At 49.1% G+C, this 19,057-nt stretch overlaps 1 protein-coding gene across 4 annotated transcripts in view; it reads left to right on the forward strand.

Annotated features, from left to right (window-relative positions):
- The window catches only part of Gdpd5 (glycerophosphodiester phosphodiesterase domain containing 5), an 85,298-nt gene that overhangs the window by 17,949 nt on the left and 48,292 nt on the right, over positions 1 to 19,057 (forward strand). For all 4 annotated transcript variants that reach the window (XM_029568841.1, XM_017800894.2, XM_008844239.3 and 1 more), the window contains exon 2: positions 11,010 to 11,081. The gene's annotated coding sequence lies outside the window, so the exon portion shown is untranslated. The remainder of the gene's footprint in view (positions 1 to 11,009; positions 11,082 to 19,057) is intronic.

The raw sequence follows: 19,057 nt of genomic DNA on the forward strand, positions 1-19,057 counted from the left end.
GTAATATTCCATTGTATAGACATACCACATCTTGTCTGTTGACCTAATGGACAATTGGGTTGTTCCAGTTATTGACTGTTGTGGCGAGAGTGGGACTTTTGACATTGAACAGACCTGGGTCAGACCAGTTGCTGTCAGACTCATTTGCATGGGGCAGGTTGGCTAAGGTCCTTGTTTTGCACCTGGGAGCTCAAGCTCTGTTTTTGCTTCCTCTTACCCAGTCATTCATTTGTTCATCTCGTCATCATTTCTTCATTTTACAATCATTCCCTAAGCCCTACTGTAGACTGGGAGACCATCAAACCTGGAGGTCCTCAGTTTAGCCCAGCAGGAATAGTATGGATTCTAGACTTAATCTACCTAGGTTCAAATCCTGCCTTTTCCACTTACTATCTGTGTGGCCTTGGGCAAGCTGCTTAAGCTCTTTGTGCCCCATACCCTTCTCTAAAGCAGGGGCCATGGGACTTCCTACTTTACAGTCTCTGCAGGTGCCACTGTCTCAGAAATCACCCCCCAAACTTCCTGGCTGTGTATAAAAGCTGTCATTTTAGGGGGGATATAGCATCATTGGAGAGTGCTTGCCTATCATGCCTGAAGCCTTGGGTTTGATCCCTACTATCTCTTAAAACTGAGCATAATGGCGTACATCTATAATCCCAGCACCCAGGAGATAGAGGCTGGAGAATCAGAAGTTCAAGACTATCCTTGACTACATAGTGAGTTCCAGGCTAGTCTGGGCTATATGAGACCCTGCTTCCCTTCAGAAAAACCCTTCGTTTTATAGGTCAGAGATTCAAGACGGGCTCAGATAAACAGCCCTGGCTTGATGTATGTGTTGGGAACAACAAAGAGCCAGGCCTCTGGGATTGGGGCCTCTTTTCACACCATGTAGTCTCATGGCCTCCTTTGTCCAGAGCCTAGTTGAGCTCTCTCAGAGCGTGGTAGCCCCTGTGCAGCCCTTGCAGTGGTTCAGGACTCAGCAGGAATGTGCCCATGAGTGAGAAACAACTTTGTTCCCTGGCCTCAGGAAGGTCTGAATATCCCCGGCAGCCGTCACTCCTGGACTCTCCCACACTCAAGCACAGATATATAGACATCAGTTCTTCTCCAGAAGGTGTCAGAGTGACACTGTAAGGGGAGTGTGGGGGATGGGTGCTGCTGCTGCAGATGTCTCTGGAAATCTAATTTGCCCCTGTCGTGAGGGCTACATGAGTCAAAACAGGAAATGCCTAGAACAATGCCTAGGCATGGTATATAAGCATGAGCTATATATAGCCAGGTATGATTTTGACCATATGCAATTTACTCATGATGTGCTGACTGTGGGCACTGACTGCCACTACAGAAGCCGGTCCTGGGAATGGTGGGGCAGGATCTATAGGAGTTTGCCAGGTGGAGCCCCTGGGCTGTTGTTCCATGCAGAGGGAATAAGTTGTACAGACACACAGAGTGGAATCCCTGAAGCCCATGTGATGGGGCTCCCCTGAGCTCCAGAGGGTGAGATTGGAAGAGTGAGTTGAGGACAGAGTGAGAAATTAATATTTGATCCTATAGGTTCCAGACTGAGGTGTAAGGGCCTGCAGTGCCATGGGAGGTGTGGGAGTAGGGGAGACCACTTGTAACACGGAGTCAGTAGGGTTCAGGAGGTGCTGGCTTGGGGGAAGATGGGGGGATGGGCTCATTTTGCAGTGTTTGTTCCCCCCCAGTTATTTGCATCCGCTTTGAGTGTGGTATGTGTACCCAGGCATTCTCTCCTCCCCTTCTAATATATTATTTACTATTATCTTGCTCTGTTCAATTTGGTTCCATTAGGGGATGGGACCTGACTTGGCAGGAGGATCGGCAGGCCTGAGGAAACCTGGTAGCCTCCTCCTCTGTTTCGGACCTGCCTGCATCCCTAGTCCTCTCCTCTTCCGAGACCCTCCTCTAAACGGACTAGATGCTCCCCAGGGGTGTGCGATAAACTAGCCAAGCCCAATTCTGTCCTGGGCTGGTGGCTCCAGTGACGCTGTGGCCTAGGTTCCTGCAGCCTCCATGATGCTCATGGCTTTGCGCCTAAGTGCTGGTGCCAGTGTGTCCCTTGCATTACCTAGTGTGTGTGTGTGTGTGTGTGTGTGTGTGTACGCGTGCCCTCATGTGTAAAGTTCCCTTCTGCCTTCTCTAGGCACACGTGACAGCTTTTTATCAATGGCAGACAGGTGAGGTATCTCTTAAAGAGGCTCTAGGAGGAACATGGGGGCATTGGTTTTTGCCCTGGGGTTCAAGGCTGAGGGAAGGTGCCACAGAAATCCAAGTTCCTTAGGGCTGAGCCTGGGTCTGGTGTTGGGAATCTAGGTCAGAGCAGATACTAGGCAATCTTCAGGAGTTAGCCTGGGTGTCAGATGGGCCACTGCATTTGGGGGCTTCTGGGCTGGAGGGGGGGTTTGCAAGCAGCTGAAGACACATTGGAGTCTGTGGAACAGTGAGGATGAGCTTCCTGCAGGAGGAATTGAGCTGTGACTCTAGGGCTAGGAAGCAGGAAGGAGGTGGGTAACAGCAGAGCCCGATGCCCCATGGAATTAGAGGATCTGAGGCAGAGGAAAGTGTGGGGCCGGGGGCTGTGAGTCTCATCTTTAGAAGGCAGGAGATGGATGCCCTTGGAATGAGGGATGAGAGACCTTTTCAGAAGGAGGGCCAGGCCAGGCCAGGGTTAGATGAGGACCAAGAGGTATCCCGAAAAGAAGCTGCTGATGGATTTGATGGATTTAGAAGAGGGAGGAAGTGGAGACATGAACAGTTCTTCCAGAAGTTCCGGGCAAAGGAAGGAAAGGCCAACAGACTGGAATTAGATAGGATGACCTGGGAGAGACTCAGGCCTGTTTCTTACCAGCTGGAAGGAGCCAGCCTGCAGGGAGAGGCCAGAGCGAGGAGGAGGGGTAGGGCATCTCTGACTCTCAGCAGCAGGGGTCGAAGGGCACCTGGAAAGGGCGCTCTTTCCACAGGAACAGTTGTGAAGCAGAGATGCCTAGGAGGGTCGGAGGCAGCAGCACTGCCAAGTACCAAGCTCCTATCTGTCCTCAGGTTTGCAGAGGGGCAGCCAGCAGGCTGGGACAAGGGGAGGAGCCACTGACCAGCAACCTCCTAACCCAGGTGCAGGTCAGGCGTGCAGGCCAGGTCTGGGTGGGGTTGGCCTGTTCAGTGCTTAAGGAGGTTGCTTCATGAATGTTTCAAACAAGAAGGCCCTGAGAGGGTCAGGATGCTGATTTGCCTGTTTCCAAAGAGGCTCCACCTCACCCCACCTCACCCCTCTTAGTTCTTCATTACTGGGCAGTTTGGGTCTAGCCTGTGTCTTTCCTGCTGTGTGTTCCCTCCTGGTGAACTTGTTCAACCCTGGTGGTAAAGCCAAGCCTGTCATCCAGCTGCTTTGAGCCAGTGTTTTTACAACTTGTTTTCATGGAGTTGGTTTGAAGTCTCCCTGCATTCCCAGAATGTCAGACCCACCCTGATTCACAAGGATTGACCAAAACAGGGCCAGAGTCAGTGAGAAGAGTCTGAGGACTTAGATCTTCCACAGATTCTACCAGCTTCCTTCCAGGGCTAAGAGGAAGGAGAGACCAGAAGGGGATAGCAGCAACATTTGGTGTCATGTTACAGACTACTTGATGCAGGCAGTGGGCATGGGGAGGCACCCAGGCTTTTTTTTTTCTTCTTTTTTGAGACAGGTCTTTCTGTAGCTCCAGCTGGCCTGGAAGTCACTATGTAGACTAGGCTGGCCTTGAACTTGAAGAGATCGGCCTGCCTCTGCCTCCTGAGTGCTGGGATTAAAGGCGTGCATCACCACACCCAGCAGGCACTGACCTCTTAAGTGTCTGAGGCCATGTGACCCAGATGCAGGAGTGAACAAAGGGAAAACTTTTTTTAGGACACTTAGTGAGACAGAAACTGTAAGGGAAGAGGAGGAGGAGAGGCAAGAGGTCATGTCAGCCAACTCCATGCAGAGACTGGCTCAGTCCAGCCGAGGTGCTCAAGGGACAATTGCAGTCATACCCCAGTGGTGGCCCCCACAGGAGCAAGGATGCTGGGGGATTTATACCCCACTTAGCCATTGGTAAAGGACTGCTGTGGTGGATGATGGTGCCTTTAGGTACAGAGATTCAGTAGCCCAGGGGCATTAGGGCTACAGATAGGTGCTGGCCTTTGGGAGACCACATGGTCCAGTTTGCCCACAAAAGGTAGAGTTTAGGGGTGTGGTGGAGCCCAGCAGAGTTAGTTTTGGAGATTAGGCGAGATTAGGAAATCCGGCCTTGAGGAATGCTGGATGCCCAGATCCTGGTCCCAGTGACAGCTCATAGGTGGGGTTCAGGAGGGGATCTCCAGGATCACAGCGCCAGCAGGCCTAGCACTATTTCTTCTGTTCCCCCCTACTTCTTCCTCCTGCTTGGCATTCCACAGAACTCTGGAGGCCCAAGGCCCCTGTGTTCCCAGAGTTCTGATTCCTGGCCATGTTTGCAACCCAGCAGCCCTGAGCTCCCTCAGCTGGCTGTGGCTTTACCTTCTAGCCTGGGGAATAAAGATGAAGAGCAGGAGGCTGGCCTGGGCTTCCGGCAGAGGTTAGGCCAGGGTGATTCCTCAATCGCACTTGGCTTTTCCTCCCTGGGAGAACTTGCTTTGGTCAGCATGTACCAGAAAGAAACAAAATTGTCCTTTATCCTGTTCTGACTAAACCCCGGTATCTGACTCTGTGACTTTAACTGCTGAGGTCAGCCTGGGTTAGTCCTGACAGTATCCACCCTCTGTGACATCACAGGAGATGTCACCACAATCTTGCCTCCTGACTCAGGCCTCTGGGAGTCTAGCCCTGCAGAGAATGTGCTTAAGTTCTAGTACAGACTCTGCTGTGTGACCTTGACCAAGTTACCTCCCCTCTCTGAGCCTCAGTGCCCCAGGTTCCTAACCAAGTTTGGCTAGGTGTGCATCTAAAATCAGGTGATTTTAATATGGTGCTAATGATCCCTGTTGACACAGCTGATGCCCAGAGAAGTGGAGTGAGTGGCCTGTGACCACACAGCAAAAGGACAGAGAAGAGAGGGCCAAAACCTGTTCCCAGTCCCATGGCTGGTTCACTGAGCACCTTGTACTTTCTCAACTCTGCATTGGCCTCTCTTTGCCAGGGTAGTGAGGGTGGACTGAACCCACTGGCCAGCCACTGCTCTGTCCTTGTTAGCTCTTCTTACAGGTGCTATGGAGAACCTACTGTGTTAGGGGTTCTGTGCTCAGATGGGTCTGTGAAATCTGACCCCATTCTGAGGCCTGGAGACTCTACCCTGAGGCCTGGGAAACCTGTAGTCCACCCCCTCCCCCAGGGTGAAAGATTGGAGCTAGGGTAAGAGCCCCAGAAGAGGGAAGTAGTCTAAAAGGTCTACAGCTCCAGGATGCCACAATTCGGGGGGCTGGGGGGTCGGGGGGATAAGTCTGCCAGCTCCCACATGGGCCAGTCCTGTGCTAGGCAGGAGCTGAGGCTGGAGATTTCTCCCTCCTTCCCTTCAGCCTGTCACCTTCATCACACAAAGCCTCTGTCCTCTACACTATTGCCACAGGTTCCTTCAGCCTGTCTACATGTTTGGCAGTGCCATGTGTGTTGGCCATGTGATCTTTGATGGTCCACTCAGACTTGGGAGTCAGAGTATGAACGTCACTCCCTCCAGCCTTGCCTACCCACGTAGGATTCCTCCTACAGCGGAAGTGAAGCAGCGCAGGTGTCTCAGCCCACCCTTCCCACCCCATGTCTTCTTTGTATAAATTGAACTATCCTGTGTAAAGTCATAGTTTTATATGACCACAAACTATCAAGAGCGTCTATATTTACCCATTGTGTGTGTGTGTGTGTGTGTGTGTGTGTACACAAATGCACATGTGCAAATGTGAACACAGGTAGGTCAGAGGACAACTTTGGGTATTGGTCCTTGCCTTCTACCTTGTTTGAGACTGGGTTTCTGTTGTCACTTGCTGCTGTGTCCACCGGGCTAGCTGGCCCTGAGTTTCTGTAGATTCTCCTGTCTTCAGCTCCCATCTCACCATCAGAATGCTGGGATTACAGATACACGTTCCCATCAGGCTCTATGTGGGTTCTGGGAATTCAAATTCAGGTTCTTACACTTTCATGGCAAGTTCTTTACCCATAGAGCCATCCCCCATACCCTGTGTCTGTATTTAAATATTGCCTGTCTAGTGTTTTCTTAATGGTCTGGTAATGCTGAGATAAGTCATAAGATTTACAATTCATTTTTTAATTTTTGGTCTTTTTGAGACAGGGTCTCCTTATAGCCCTAGCTGGCCTGAAACTTGCTATCTAGACCAGGCTGGCCTTGAACTCACAAAGATTCATCTGCCTCTGCCTCTGTCTTTGCCCCTGCCTCTGCCCCCCCACCAAGTGCTGGGATTAAGGGCGTGCACCATCATGTTCCGCTTTACAATTCATTTTTAAAAAAGAGTTTCTTTTCTTTTAATTATATATACATCTGTGTTGAGAGGTAGGGGTATGTACACATGAGTTCAGGTGTCCATGGAGGCCAGAAAAAGGTGTCAGATTCCCTGAAACTGAAGTTATAGGTGGTTGTAAACTGCTTGACATGGGTGCTGGAAGAGAACTTGGGTCCTCTACAAGAGTAGTACATGCTTTTAACCCCTGAGCCATCTCTGCAGCCCCTATAGTTCATTTCTATTTATTTAATAAAATGTGTCATTACCAAGATCTCTATAATATATCATATATTTTTTATAAAATACTACAAATGTATAATAATCAAGATTGCATTATATTGGTAGAAGTGATCCAAGGGATTGAAAAGGGCATAAACTTTGAGCCCTAGGGGTATAGCTCAGTGGTAGAGTGCTTACCTAACATGCAGAAGGCTTTGGTCTCCATCTCTAGCAACACACACACACACACACACACACACACACACATACACACACGTGCACACACACACATACACACAAATAAATAAACGAAATTTAAAAAGAGTGAGGATCACATTTCATATTATATTATTGGAACAGGGATTGTTAAATACTCTAAGATATTCCTCAGGCACTATGAGCACTTTTCTTTGAATACCACACTAAGTCATGAGTACTTTTAGAACCACAAAATGGAACAGGAAGAAATGATGCTCAGTAATACTGGAAACTGATACTTATTATGAAAGTACCTATCGCTGGTTGCTATCAGAGAAAGAATTTGACAAGTTAATTTGTCTTCACTCTGAGACACTGTCACTCAGTGATCCCATCCCCTCCCTTCCCCCACCTTTGAGGTAACATCCAACACCCCTCAGATGACCTTCATGCATCTGGACAGAGGCACCTTTTGTTCTTCAAGTTCAGGAAAAGGAGGAAGGTTTGTCAGGGGAGCAGATGTTGGAGTAAAGTCTGAGCAGGTGTGGCTGTGTCCCCAAAGCTTCCTTTTCACCATTAGCCTCTCTCAGGGCAGCCATTCCCCACTGCAGGGGTTAGGCCTGAAGAGCCACTTCCTGTTTGGAGACCAGCACTTCTCTCAAGTGACTCACTGGCTCTCACCGGCCCCATGCTGGAAAGCCAAGGAAGGGCTGGTGCCAGGCCTGGGTACAGCACCCTGGGCCTGGACCAGTGTCTCAGGCTGAAGGTCAGAGGTGGGAAATGGACTCTCTTGGTCCACTTCAGGTGTGAGACTGTTCTATCTTGGCTTGCCTGGTGGGCACAGGGTCCCATGAGACCAGAGCAGGAATAGGGATAGCCTCTGCATCCAGCCACCCCTCATCTGATTTTGCTGGTAGCCACTCGCCCAGGTGGGGCTAACAGGAGAGCTGAGACCCTTCAGGGTGGATCTGTGGCAGTTTCTCTTCCTCATAAGACAGAGAGGTGTGGCAGGGCCATGGGCTTAGATCTCCAATACCAACTTTCTGGTGACCGTGTGGGGTTCTTGCCCCTCTCTATCCCTCCATATTCAAGTGTGTCCAGTGTCACCTGCTGGCAGTGATTATTTTTGTATAGCTTGGTATTTTAGAGGTTGTCTCAAGAGATCAGGAGTTTGGGGGCTGGGGCTGGGCTGCGTTGGTAGAGTAATTGCCTAGCATGCCTAAAGCCCTGAGTTTGGTCCCTAGCACCACATAAGCCATGTGTGGTGGCTCATGCCTGACCCTCAGGCAGGAGGATCAGAGTGCAAGGTCATCTTGAGCTACATAGGGAGTTTGAGGTCAGCCTGGGTTATGTGAGACCCTGTCTCAAAACAGTAAAGTAAAATAAATGGAATAAAAACAAATTTAAGGACTAGGAAGATGGCTCAGTGCGTAAAGTGCTTGCGGGTGTGAAGACTGGCGTTTGGATCCCAGAACTCACATGAACTGGTGGGCACGGAGGTCTGCCTATAATTCCAGCACTCAGAAGGCAGTGACAGGGACCCCTGGAGCAAACAGGTCAGCCAGAGCAGCCATATTGGCAAGCTCTGGAGGACCTGCCTCAATGAATAAGGTGGAGGACAATCGAGGAAGACTCCTGATGTCAACTTCAGGCCTCCACATGCATATATACAGAAGTGCACATGCACCTGCACAAGCATATGCCCACACATATGAACACACAAACACATGGGAGAAAAAAATAGAAACCGTGCACAATAAATCTACACACTGAAAAAGAATTTTGTTTTTATCTTTTTGAGACAGGGTCTCCCTGTAGCCCCAGCTGGCCTGGAACTCACTATGTAGACTGGGCTAGCTTTGAATTCACAGAGATCTGCCTGCCTCTGCCTCCCAAGTGCTGGGATTAAAGGCGTGTGCCACCAAGCCTGGCATGAAAAAGAATTTTTAAAAGGAAAACCAAAAAGGTATCTGGGGTGGCTGATCCCTGTAATCCTGACACTCAAGAGACTGAGGCAGGAGGATTGCTTCAGGTTTCAAAACAGCGTGAGCTACAGAGTAAGACCCTGTCTCAGTGAAGAAAAGGAGAAAGTTGGGGGAAGATTTGGGGGTTGAATTTGAACGTTACCATCTTGCTGGTTATGCCCACTTCCTAGGGCTTCTGTTTTATTTTTTCAATTTTTTATTACATTTGGGAGAGAGAAACAGGCACATATGCACATACACAGGTGAAGGTCAGAGGACAGCTTATCCTTCTACTATGTGGGTCCTGGGAATCGAACTCAGGTCAGCAGTCTTTACCCACTGCAGCAGGCACCTTTACCCACTGAGCCATCCTACTGGCCCCGTAGGGCCTCTGTTTTAAATCTGATAATACTTCAGGTACTTTATACATGTTAACTAGTTACTGCCCACATCAAGGCTAGCAGGCAGGCTTTATTATTACTTTATCTAGAGGGAGATTAAGGAAGGTACTCAAGATTGTACCACACAAGCCAAGATTCTACCTTGGGTAGTTTACCCCAGAACCATGTTCTTGACGAGGTCCTTCTGTTCAGGTTGTGGTCCTTAGCCCTGTGCTACAAGCAGCACCTGGGAGCCTTGAGCATGTAGAACCTCAGGCCCCTACTGAGGTTGATTGCAGTTCACAAGCTCCCTAGGTAACTTGTGGCACTTTCAAGTCTGGGAAACCATGCTCTGTTTACATCCCTCTGTCTCTTGGGCCTTGTGGGAGATAAAGGAAAGAAATGTCTTTATTTGTTTCACTGTTTTGTGGTACTTGGGATTGGACCCAGGGCCTTGGCACATGCTTAGCAAGCGCTCTATCACTGGGCTGCACCCCTGGTCCTATTTATTTATTTTTATTTTATGTGTGTGAGTATTTTTCTTGCATGGATGTAAGTGCACCAGTATTATGCAGTGCCCATGAAGGGCAGAAGAGGGAGTCAGATCTCCTAGAACTGGAGTTACACAGGGTTGTTAGCAGCCGTGTGGGTGCTGGGAAGCAAACCCCAGTCTTCTGCAAGAGCAGCCAGAGCTCTTAACCTCTGAGTCATCTCTCCAGCCCAACCCAAAGTCCCCTTTTTACTTCTTAGATTTTTGAGACTCTCACTAAGTTGGCAGGCTGGCCTTAAATCACTCTGTGGCCAAGGAGGCTTTGAGCTTTTCATTCTCCTGCCTGAGCCTCCTGGCTGGCCAGGTGTATAGCCTGCATTAGTAGGCTCATCTCCAAAAGTGTGCACTGTAAACTGTAGAGTGCGGTAAATTCCTCGGATTGTGAGAAAGCTGCAGATGAGCTAAAGACGCAGGGCTGGAATGGAGGGATCTGCTGTCCTTGGAAGCTCTCCCTGAGCCTAGCTTTGCCTCCCATTCTGAAGCTGGCTTGACTGTGTGCTTCTTGCTGGCTCTAGGGTCTAAGTGGGTTGGAGAGAACTGTCACACTGACATGGGCTCAAGCCAGAGCCATTGCTGCTCTGGGTGACACAGGCAGCCAGACTTGGTGTCCCTGGGTAGCCAAGATGGCAACGCCTTTTTATGCTCCCAGTGCTGACCTGAGGCCCCCCTCCCTGTCCTCCTCCTGCATGTACTATCTCCCATTTCTATTCCCAGCTCCCAGGCAGGGTGCTGGCTCTGTTGGCTTCAGGAGCTGGGGAGAGGCGATGCATGAGTCAGAATGCAGGCACATAATTGCAGTGCCCCAGATCTGCCTCCAGCCCACTGGCCCTCCCCTCTGGCAGCTGCCTTGGAATAACAGCTGGTCTGGCGCCTCCTGGGGAAGCAGGTCCCTGGCAACAGGGAGGTCTCTGTCCTAGGATGGCTACACTTGGGTCCTGTTCCCATGGGTCCTGGCTAGGGGCATGGGTGTTCAAAGAGCAGGTTGTTTGAGTTTGGACTTGGCCTGCAGGGAGTACCTGTGGAAGTAAGACAGGGACATCCAGTCTCATGGTCTGGGATTAGATCAGCTTCCCAGCGTCCCTAGTTTCCCAGGGCCTGGGGTAGACTCATCACTGGGCCCCATTCCCAGCACAGGGTGGGCAGGTGGGTATGGCTCAACAAGGCAGGTATGATAGCAAGAAGCTGGGCGGAGAGGTGAAGGCTGGCACTGAGTTTGTTCCTCTGTCTCCTCTCTTCCAGGGAAGTCACATCAGCATCTCTGTGGACAGGACACACCTGGAGCCCAGCCACAGCCACAGGACCTACTTCCAGGTAAAGAAAGAGGAAAGCAAGGAAGGAGGGAGGGAGAAAGAAGTGGAGACAGACTGCAGAGTACAGCCCTCTGGCCTCTGAAACAATGTCCGCCTTTCCCATGGGGAAGCAAGCCACTGTTTATGAAAACAATCAAAAGGAATGGGGACTCTTGTCCCCCTTTATGGATAAGGAAAAGTGTAGCTCTGAGCAGAGTGGTCTCTTGTATTGGAAGGTGTGTGTTCCAGGCTCCTGTGTGTGGGTCTCATGTAGTAGTGCACTTAATCCTTGTAACATCCCATGAGGTTGGTGTCATTATCCCCATGTTATAAATAGTGACATCGAGAGGCTTGCCCAGTTAAGTAAGTGTGAAGGCTGGGTTTCCAACCGAAGCAGTGTGGGCTGTTCACAGCCTCTGAGAGTCACGGCCTCTCTACAGTCCAGTGTTAGCTGTTTCTTTAACCTCCACTTTGGCCTTTGATGGCTCCTAACTCCAGGGAAGATTCATTTGAAGAGAGAATCTATAGAACGAGATGTTTCAGTCAAAGGAGTGATGGCAGATGGTAGTTGGAGGTCTTGTGTCGTGGAATTGCCCTGAGTCCTCAGGGTAGGCCAGCCAACTCCTGGGACTTTCTACCTCAGCAGTCAAGCAAGGCTCTAATCAAATGTTCTCTAATCACCAAAAAGAAGCCTGAACCTTTGAAAGAGGTGAAGAAAAGCTTAGGTGCCAGGTTCTGAGACATGCCTGGACATAAGGAGACTGCTGCTCTTTGCAGAATGCTTTGGGGGAAAAGAAACAGTAATGACAGGGGGGAAGGTGGGATCCTACACACAGCCTGAGGTCATCCTCCCTAAAGTTGATGCAGAAGCATGCAAACTTGTATCAAAGCCTTAAGAAAAACTTCTAGAAGAAAAGCATCTAATTGAAGCAATTTTTTTAGCAACTTAATTTTTAAATTTTATTTATTTTTATTTTATGTGTATGTGTATTTTGCCTGTATGTATAAGTACATGTGTATGCAATGCCTACAGTGGTCAGAAGAGGGGGTCAGATACCCTGAACTGGAGTTATGGACAGTTGTTACCTGTCATGTGATGCTGGGAACTAAATCCGGGTCCTCTTCGAGAACAGCTAGTACTTTTAACCACTGAGTCATCTCTCCAGCCCCCAGCAACTTAATTTGTTAACAGATTGGCTAACAACTAATTATTATTCAAAGGCAGAATTCAGACCAGGCTCAGGAATACCTCTGTAGCTGTGGTTTATTTATTGAAAGACAGAGTCTTGTTCTGTAGCCCAGACTGGCCTCAAACTCTCCATCTTCCTGCCTCAGCTTCTGAGTGCTGAGATTATAGCTGTGTACCACATACCTGGCTAGTTGTACAGTTTAAAAAACTCTGATTAAGATTTCTTCTTTCCTTTAGCCAGTTTTTCTTACTGACAGATACATGGCTACCCCTTTGGTGCCTGACCCAGTGCAGGGCACACAGGTCCCCCTGCAGTGACTCCTTAGCAGGAAGGAGGTCTGTGGTATCTGTATTCCTATCACTGGGCACAGGGTGGCAGATGCTATGGTGCTTCCAGGCAAGGCTGGCCACATGGGTCAAGAGTCCCCATAGAAGCAAATGTTGGCCAAGTGCCAAGGCCAGTGACTGCTCTCAAGAGCTCTGCCAGCTGATATAGGCTCAGAAAGATGAGGCAGTTACTTCTGGGGGGCTGACCCCACAGCTTGCACAGGTCCATTTGTCAAGGTGGATGGATGCTATGGGATGGACCAAGGCACAGAAGTGGGAAAGCTGTCAGCTAGCATGGCATCTTTGGAACACAAAAAGGAGGGGAAGGTGAAGCTAGAGAGGTAGGCATGGGGGAAGGAAACAAAAGAGAGGATTCCTTAGGCTTGCTTCTCTTTCCCTCCTGGGCCCGATTAAAGAACCTGTTTGTATAACTGCTCTGCTAGTTTACGTAAGTAAATAAAATAAGTCATTGCTCCCCAATCCTTCAGGGAACAAAAACTGGGCAAAGATGGGTTTGCCTGGTGCAAGTCTCTGCCAGACCTAATGTCATCCTTGTCATCCACGCCATCCTCGTCCTTGACGTCCTCGTCGTCCTCCTCTTCCCCCTCTTTCACCTCATGCCTGTGCCCCACTTTCTCTGGGGCCCAGAGGGAGACATCAGAGACAAACAGCTAAATCTAATGACTGAATCACTGGGCTGCTAGGCGAGGACCTGGGCATGCATCTTCCTGAGAATGGGTGCGAAGGCATTGAGTCTGCCCCTCACCGGGCCACAATTAAAGGCCTTGGGAGTACTCGGGAGGTTCTGCTTGTTCTAGGGAGATCCTGGCAGTACCCATGGGAGAGGGGAGGGGTGACTGAAGCAGAAAGTCCTCCCAGGAGGACTTCCTGCTGTCTTGATGACTTGCAGGGGCTACTCAGGTTTCCGGAGAGGTAGGGCCTTTGCCAGAGCTAGTCTGGAACTGAGCATGGGTATTAGTTGCTGTTTACAGCTGTCTGCATGGGAGGGAAGGCCTAAGGATTTCCTTGGTTCTGATATTTTGCGACTTCCTAGTCCTGAAATCCCAGATAGCTTGCTCTAGGGTCCTATGATTGTGTGCATCTTAAGTGAGGTTGTTTTTCAAAATATTTATTCATTCACATATTTTGAGACAGGGTCTTGATGTGTAATCCAGGCTGGCCATGGACTGGTTTTAAAACTGGTTTGGGGCATATGAGGCCTGAAGTTGGGGCTCTGTGAAGCAAAGCTCTGCTCTTGACAGAGGTAGTCATTGTTTTTTGTTGTTATTGTTTTGGGGTTTTATTTTTTTGTTTTTGTTTTTGTGTTTTGAGACAGGGTCTCACTGTGTAGCCCTAGCTAGCCTGGAACTCACTATGTAGAAAAGGGTTCCCTCAGAGATCCACCTGCCTCTGCCTCCCAAGTGCTAGGATTAAAACTGGCCACCCTTGGTGACTGTTCAGTACTACACTTGTAGCTCTGACCTAGAAAGAGAGGACCCTGCTGTCCTTGGGTCCCAAGAGAACTTGAGGTTTCTAGAAAGGTGCTTGAGCCTGCTTCCTGTCCAACCCATGGCCTTGAATGCATCCCAAACATGTAAGTCTGTCTCCCAATACTCCTGCACATATTTGTGATAGAGAGCTCAAAGCCTGAGTGTGGAACAGGCTGAGACCCCAGGAGGAAGCCCTTCCCAAAGAGAGGCGCAGGAGACTGCCCAGAGTGAGCCTTGGGAGGTGGGGAAGCTGGAGAGCCCACACACCTGTGGAAAGACCTGGTCTTCCTTGGCCTCTAGCTCTCTCCCAGAGGAAGAGCCAACAGTCTCCAGGGACAGAAGTGATGGGTAAACAAGAGGGCCTGGCATTACCATTCAAGAAGATTCATAATGACCCTAATTATGGCATGATTAATTCTTTGAGGGCTGGCTGTCAGCCCTCCCCAACTGAATAACTTTTCCCCAAACAGTGAACAGGTGTAGCCTGGCCTTTTCACCTGGGAGGCCTCCCACCTGCCTTCTCCTTGCTGTTGAGCCACCTGGGGATTTTGATTTCCTTCCCTAGGTCTGGCTATCTTCACTGTTGATTCATTGGAACCTAGGGCTTTCTCTGAGACCCAGAGAGGTAGAGTCACTCACTCAAGATTACAGTATGATGGTGACAGCCTATGGCTCTCAATTCAATTCATCTGATGAAGCCAGGCCATGGAAACATAGGGAGTCTGTGAGGGACCCCACAGAGCAGAAGGCTGAGAGCCTCAAGGCAGGGAGGGATTGCTTGGCTTCTCTGGGCAGGCTTTCCACAAGTTCTGAAGAGTGGAAAGTCTTGGAGTCAGACAATCTTCCACTTCCAGGCCTTGTCCTGTGACCAGAGCTTTATTTTATTTTATTTTATTTTTAAATATTTTATTTGTTATTTGTTATTTTATATGTATGAATGTATTACTTGCATGTATGTAAGGACACCCATGTCGTGCTATGCCCGTGGAGGTAAGAAGAGGGCATCAGATCCCCTGGAACTGGAGTTACGAATGGTTGTTAGGCACCATGTGGGTACTAGGAATTGAACCCAGGTCCTCTGCAAGAGCAGCCACTGCTCTTAACCACTGAGCCATCTCTCCAGCTCCCAGAGCTTTGATTTAGAGGGCTAAGTTTGGTGCTTTTATTTTGGTTGGTGAGCTGTTGTATAAAAGCTCCTGTTTGCAGGAAGCCCCATCATGGCCACTGCTTGGAACCCATTTGGAGCTTCATGTGCTGGCCATGGTCAGAGCCTTGGATGCTTCTTTTCAAGTGGAAGTCCTGATCCCTTCTGATGGCCTCCCAGAATGCTCAGCATACTCCTCTACCCAGTAGACCCATCCTTCTCTCCTCCAGGCCCCAAATCCTGCCTTAGTTCTGAACTGTAGTTCCCACCTCTCTAGGGAGCCTCCACATAGCGCTCGACACTGTAATGCTGGAAAGCAAATTCTAGAATCTAGAGGAGACACTGACTTATCAAGGAGGCTTCTTGGAAAGGTGGCACTTCTAGCTCAGGTGAAGGAAAGCCAAGCCTTGAGGATGGGCATTCCTCTCTGACTCTCCAGGGCTCTCACTGAGGACAGGGGCCAGAAGAAGCATGAGGAAGAACCACAGAGGGCCCAGGAATGTTTCGTGGCCAGTTTCCCCCAATGGCTGGGTTCAAGCATCCCTTTTGGAGGAAGTCAACATGGTCCCATGCCTTTACACCTGGTGTTCTCTATGTGAAATGGTCATTTTGTGAGTGATCCAGGCCCTGCTGTTCCCATTCCTTAGGCACTATCAAAGCTGATAGGACCCTGGGACAAAGACAGTGCCCGTATAGGGCTTAGGTTGGTCAAGAGTGGAACCGTGTATATTATGATCCTCCTTATATGTCTTACCTAATGTTGAACAAAACCTAGGAGGTGAACACAGTCAGGATATCCCATTGATAGCCCAAGGAACAGAGGGACTCTTCTACCATCAGAGCAGGAGGGTTTGTGGGCTATGTCCTTTGGGTCTTCCTGAGCAGCCATACCTCTGCTCTCCTCTGGCAATGAGGAGCAGGCTAGTAGGAAAGGGTGTTAGAAGTTGAGTGCTGGAGAGGCCCCTGGAGATCATCTGAGAGGATCTAGTCACCAAGATCTTGGTAAGAAAGTGAGGCTCACCCTGCATCCCTGTTCAGCATGGAAGAAGCCAGAGCAGTCTGTGTCCCTATTCCCTATTGACAATTTGGGTAACCCCTTCAGAGGATGGTGTGATAAGAATAGGCAGTAGGAATTGGCTAGGCAGTTAGGGTAAAAAGACCCCAAAGAAAAGTAGCCCGTTTCTGGGCTAAAAGTCAAAATGTGCTTGGGCCTCTGAGCAACATACTCTGTTCCAAAGGCCGAAAGTATTTGGGAGCTTGTATCTAATCCTTAAAAGATTTTAGGGTTATCCAAAGAAATGTATCCAGTTTCTGTGCTAAAAGGCAACATGTCCTTGAGCCTATTAACAACATACTCTATCCCAAAGGCCAAAAATATCAAAAGTATTTGGGAGCTTGTATCTAGTCCTTAAAAGATTTTAGGGTTACCTCTTCAGGTGTTGGAGGGGAGGAGTGGGCATGGATTTGATCAAAACACCTTATATGCATGCATGAAATTCTCAATAAAGTCTTTTTAAAAGTTAAAAAGAAAGAAAGACTGACAGCACAGTCACCCAGAAAACAGAGGTGGCCTGCAGTGGCTAGCTCAGCCTCACACTACCACCTCACCCCTTGGGCCTGACTAGGATTGTGGCCATTGTAGGGGCTGCCAAAGCAAAGGAGAAGTGGATGTTTCCCAATGTGTCCCTCTTTCCCTGGGGCCTGATGGACACTGTGAATAAGGCCAGGTCCCATCCGCAGCCCTGGCGCCCTTGGGGGTTTCCTCTTCCTCCTGGTTCCTGCCTTCCCTCACTGCCTGGATGGCCCTAATGCCAACCAAAACACTGTGCTCTGCCCTGGGAGGCATAGGCTGATGGCTGCTGTGGGGATGGGCACGTGAATGGGACCAAACAGCACAGAGGCTGCCTGGGGGCCTCTGTGGGGGTAGCCTGGGCTTCAAATTGACCACTTGGGGTGAGCCATTTGGCCTTCAGAAAATCACCTAGCAAATGTGTGCGTGCGTGTGTGTGTGTGTGTGTGTGTGTGTGTGTGTGTGTGTTTGTAATTAATAGACTTTTTAAAGATCAGTTTTAGGTTTACACACAAGCTGACTGCAAAGCTTAGTTCCTGCACACCCTTCCTGTCCCCTCCCCTCCTCACACTTGCCCTGTTTTTCACATTCTGTTACTGTGGTACTTTTGTTACAATTAATGGACTGGTGTTGGTACATTATTATTAACTAGTCCACAGTTTGCATGGCTTGTCCTCTAGGATTTGACAAGCACAGCACTACAGGGTCATGCAGAATAGCGTAGCCACCCTAATATCCTCTGTGCTCCACCTCTCCCCCCACTCAGGCCCCCACCCCAGGCCCCAGGCAAGTACTGATCTTTTTATTGTCTCTTTTTTCTTACCTGCTCTGGAATATGTAACAGATCACACAGTGTGTGGCTTTCTGTCTCCTACCACTACACTTCCAAGTTTCCTCCATGCCTCTTCATAGCTTGCTCTTTTAAAAATTTTTTATTTTATGTGTACAAGCATATTGCCTGCATGTATGTAAGTGCACCCATGCCTGCGGAGGTCAGAAGAGGGCTTTGGATCCCCTGGAACTGGAGCTATAAATGGTTGTTAGCCGCCACGTGTGCTGGGAACCCAATCCAGGTCCTCTGTAAGAGCGGTCAGTGCTCTTAACCACTGAGCTATTGCTCCAGCCCCTACTTTTTAAAAAATATTTTATTTATTATTTTTATTTTATGTGTGTAAGTGTATTGCCTGCATGTATGTGAGTGCACCCATATTGTGCAATGCCGCGGAGGTCAGAAGAGGGCTTCAGATTCCCCTGGAGTTAGAGTTAAGGACAGTTCATGGCTGCCATGTGGGTGCTGGGAATTGAACCCGGGTCCTCTGCAAGAGCAGTTGGTGCTCTTAACTGCTGAGCCATCTCTCCAACCCCCCTACTTTTTTTTTTTTTTTTAAGACAAGGTTTCACTATGTAGCCTAGGCTGTCCTTGAACTTGTGATCTTTCTGTCTCAGATTTCCAGCACTGGAATTACAGGCCTCTGCCACCATGCCCAGATTGCTCATTTCTTTTTTTCCATTCAATAATATTCCATTATGTGATATACCATAGTTTGTCTATTCATTCTGTCAGGTACAAGGTTTTAATTTGTAAACATGTTCATCAGTCTCCACTTGGTAGTGTCATTATCTGGAAGTTCATGGACAATGCTAAGCATGGCACCCAGCAGGCTTCTCACTCCTATGATGCCTTCTGCACCACCCAGCAGGCAAGTGGCCCCATGATGGACAGTAGCCACTGTGAGTAGCAGCAGTAACACCGTACCTGTCTGTTCCACCATTGCTGGTGGACATTTGTTGAGTGTTTAAAGCCCACTAAGACCCAGAGACACAGAGAATATCTTTGTACCAGTCAAGGGTTTGGGCTTCAAACCACAGAATTATTTCTGGTTGATTTGAGCAGAAGAACTCTCTGGGAGGGAAAAGAGCAATTTCTAGCACTGGAAGACCCTGGAGACCCCAGCCTGGACAGGACTGAGGGGACCCAGGTACATCAAGAACTCCAGGCCACTGTCCCTTCTGGCACAGTGACTTTCAGACCTATGCACATAAAGAAGGAAGCAGTAAAATACAGTTTGCCCATTTTGCTGTTGTTGGACTTTTTAGTTTTCTGAAACAGGATCTCACTATGTAGACCCAGCTGCCTGGATAACCAGGATGGCTTGAAACTCATGTGCTCTTCCAGCCTCAGTCTTGCCAATGTTAGGGTTAGAGGCATATACCACCAAGCCTAGCACAACTTGTCTATTTAAAGAGCACAATTCATGAAACCAGCCCTTCAAAGAAT

Source organism: Nannospalax galili, unplaced genomic scaffold (assembly GCF_000622305.1).
Source record: "Nannospalax galili isolate Female #2095 unplaced genomic scaffold, S.galili_v1.0 scaffold278, whole genome shotgun sequence".
Taxonomy (NCBI): Eukaryota; Metazoa; Chordata; class Mammalia; order Rodentia; family Spalacidae; genus Nannospalax; species Nannospalax galili.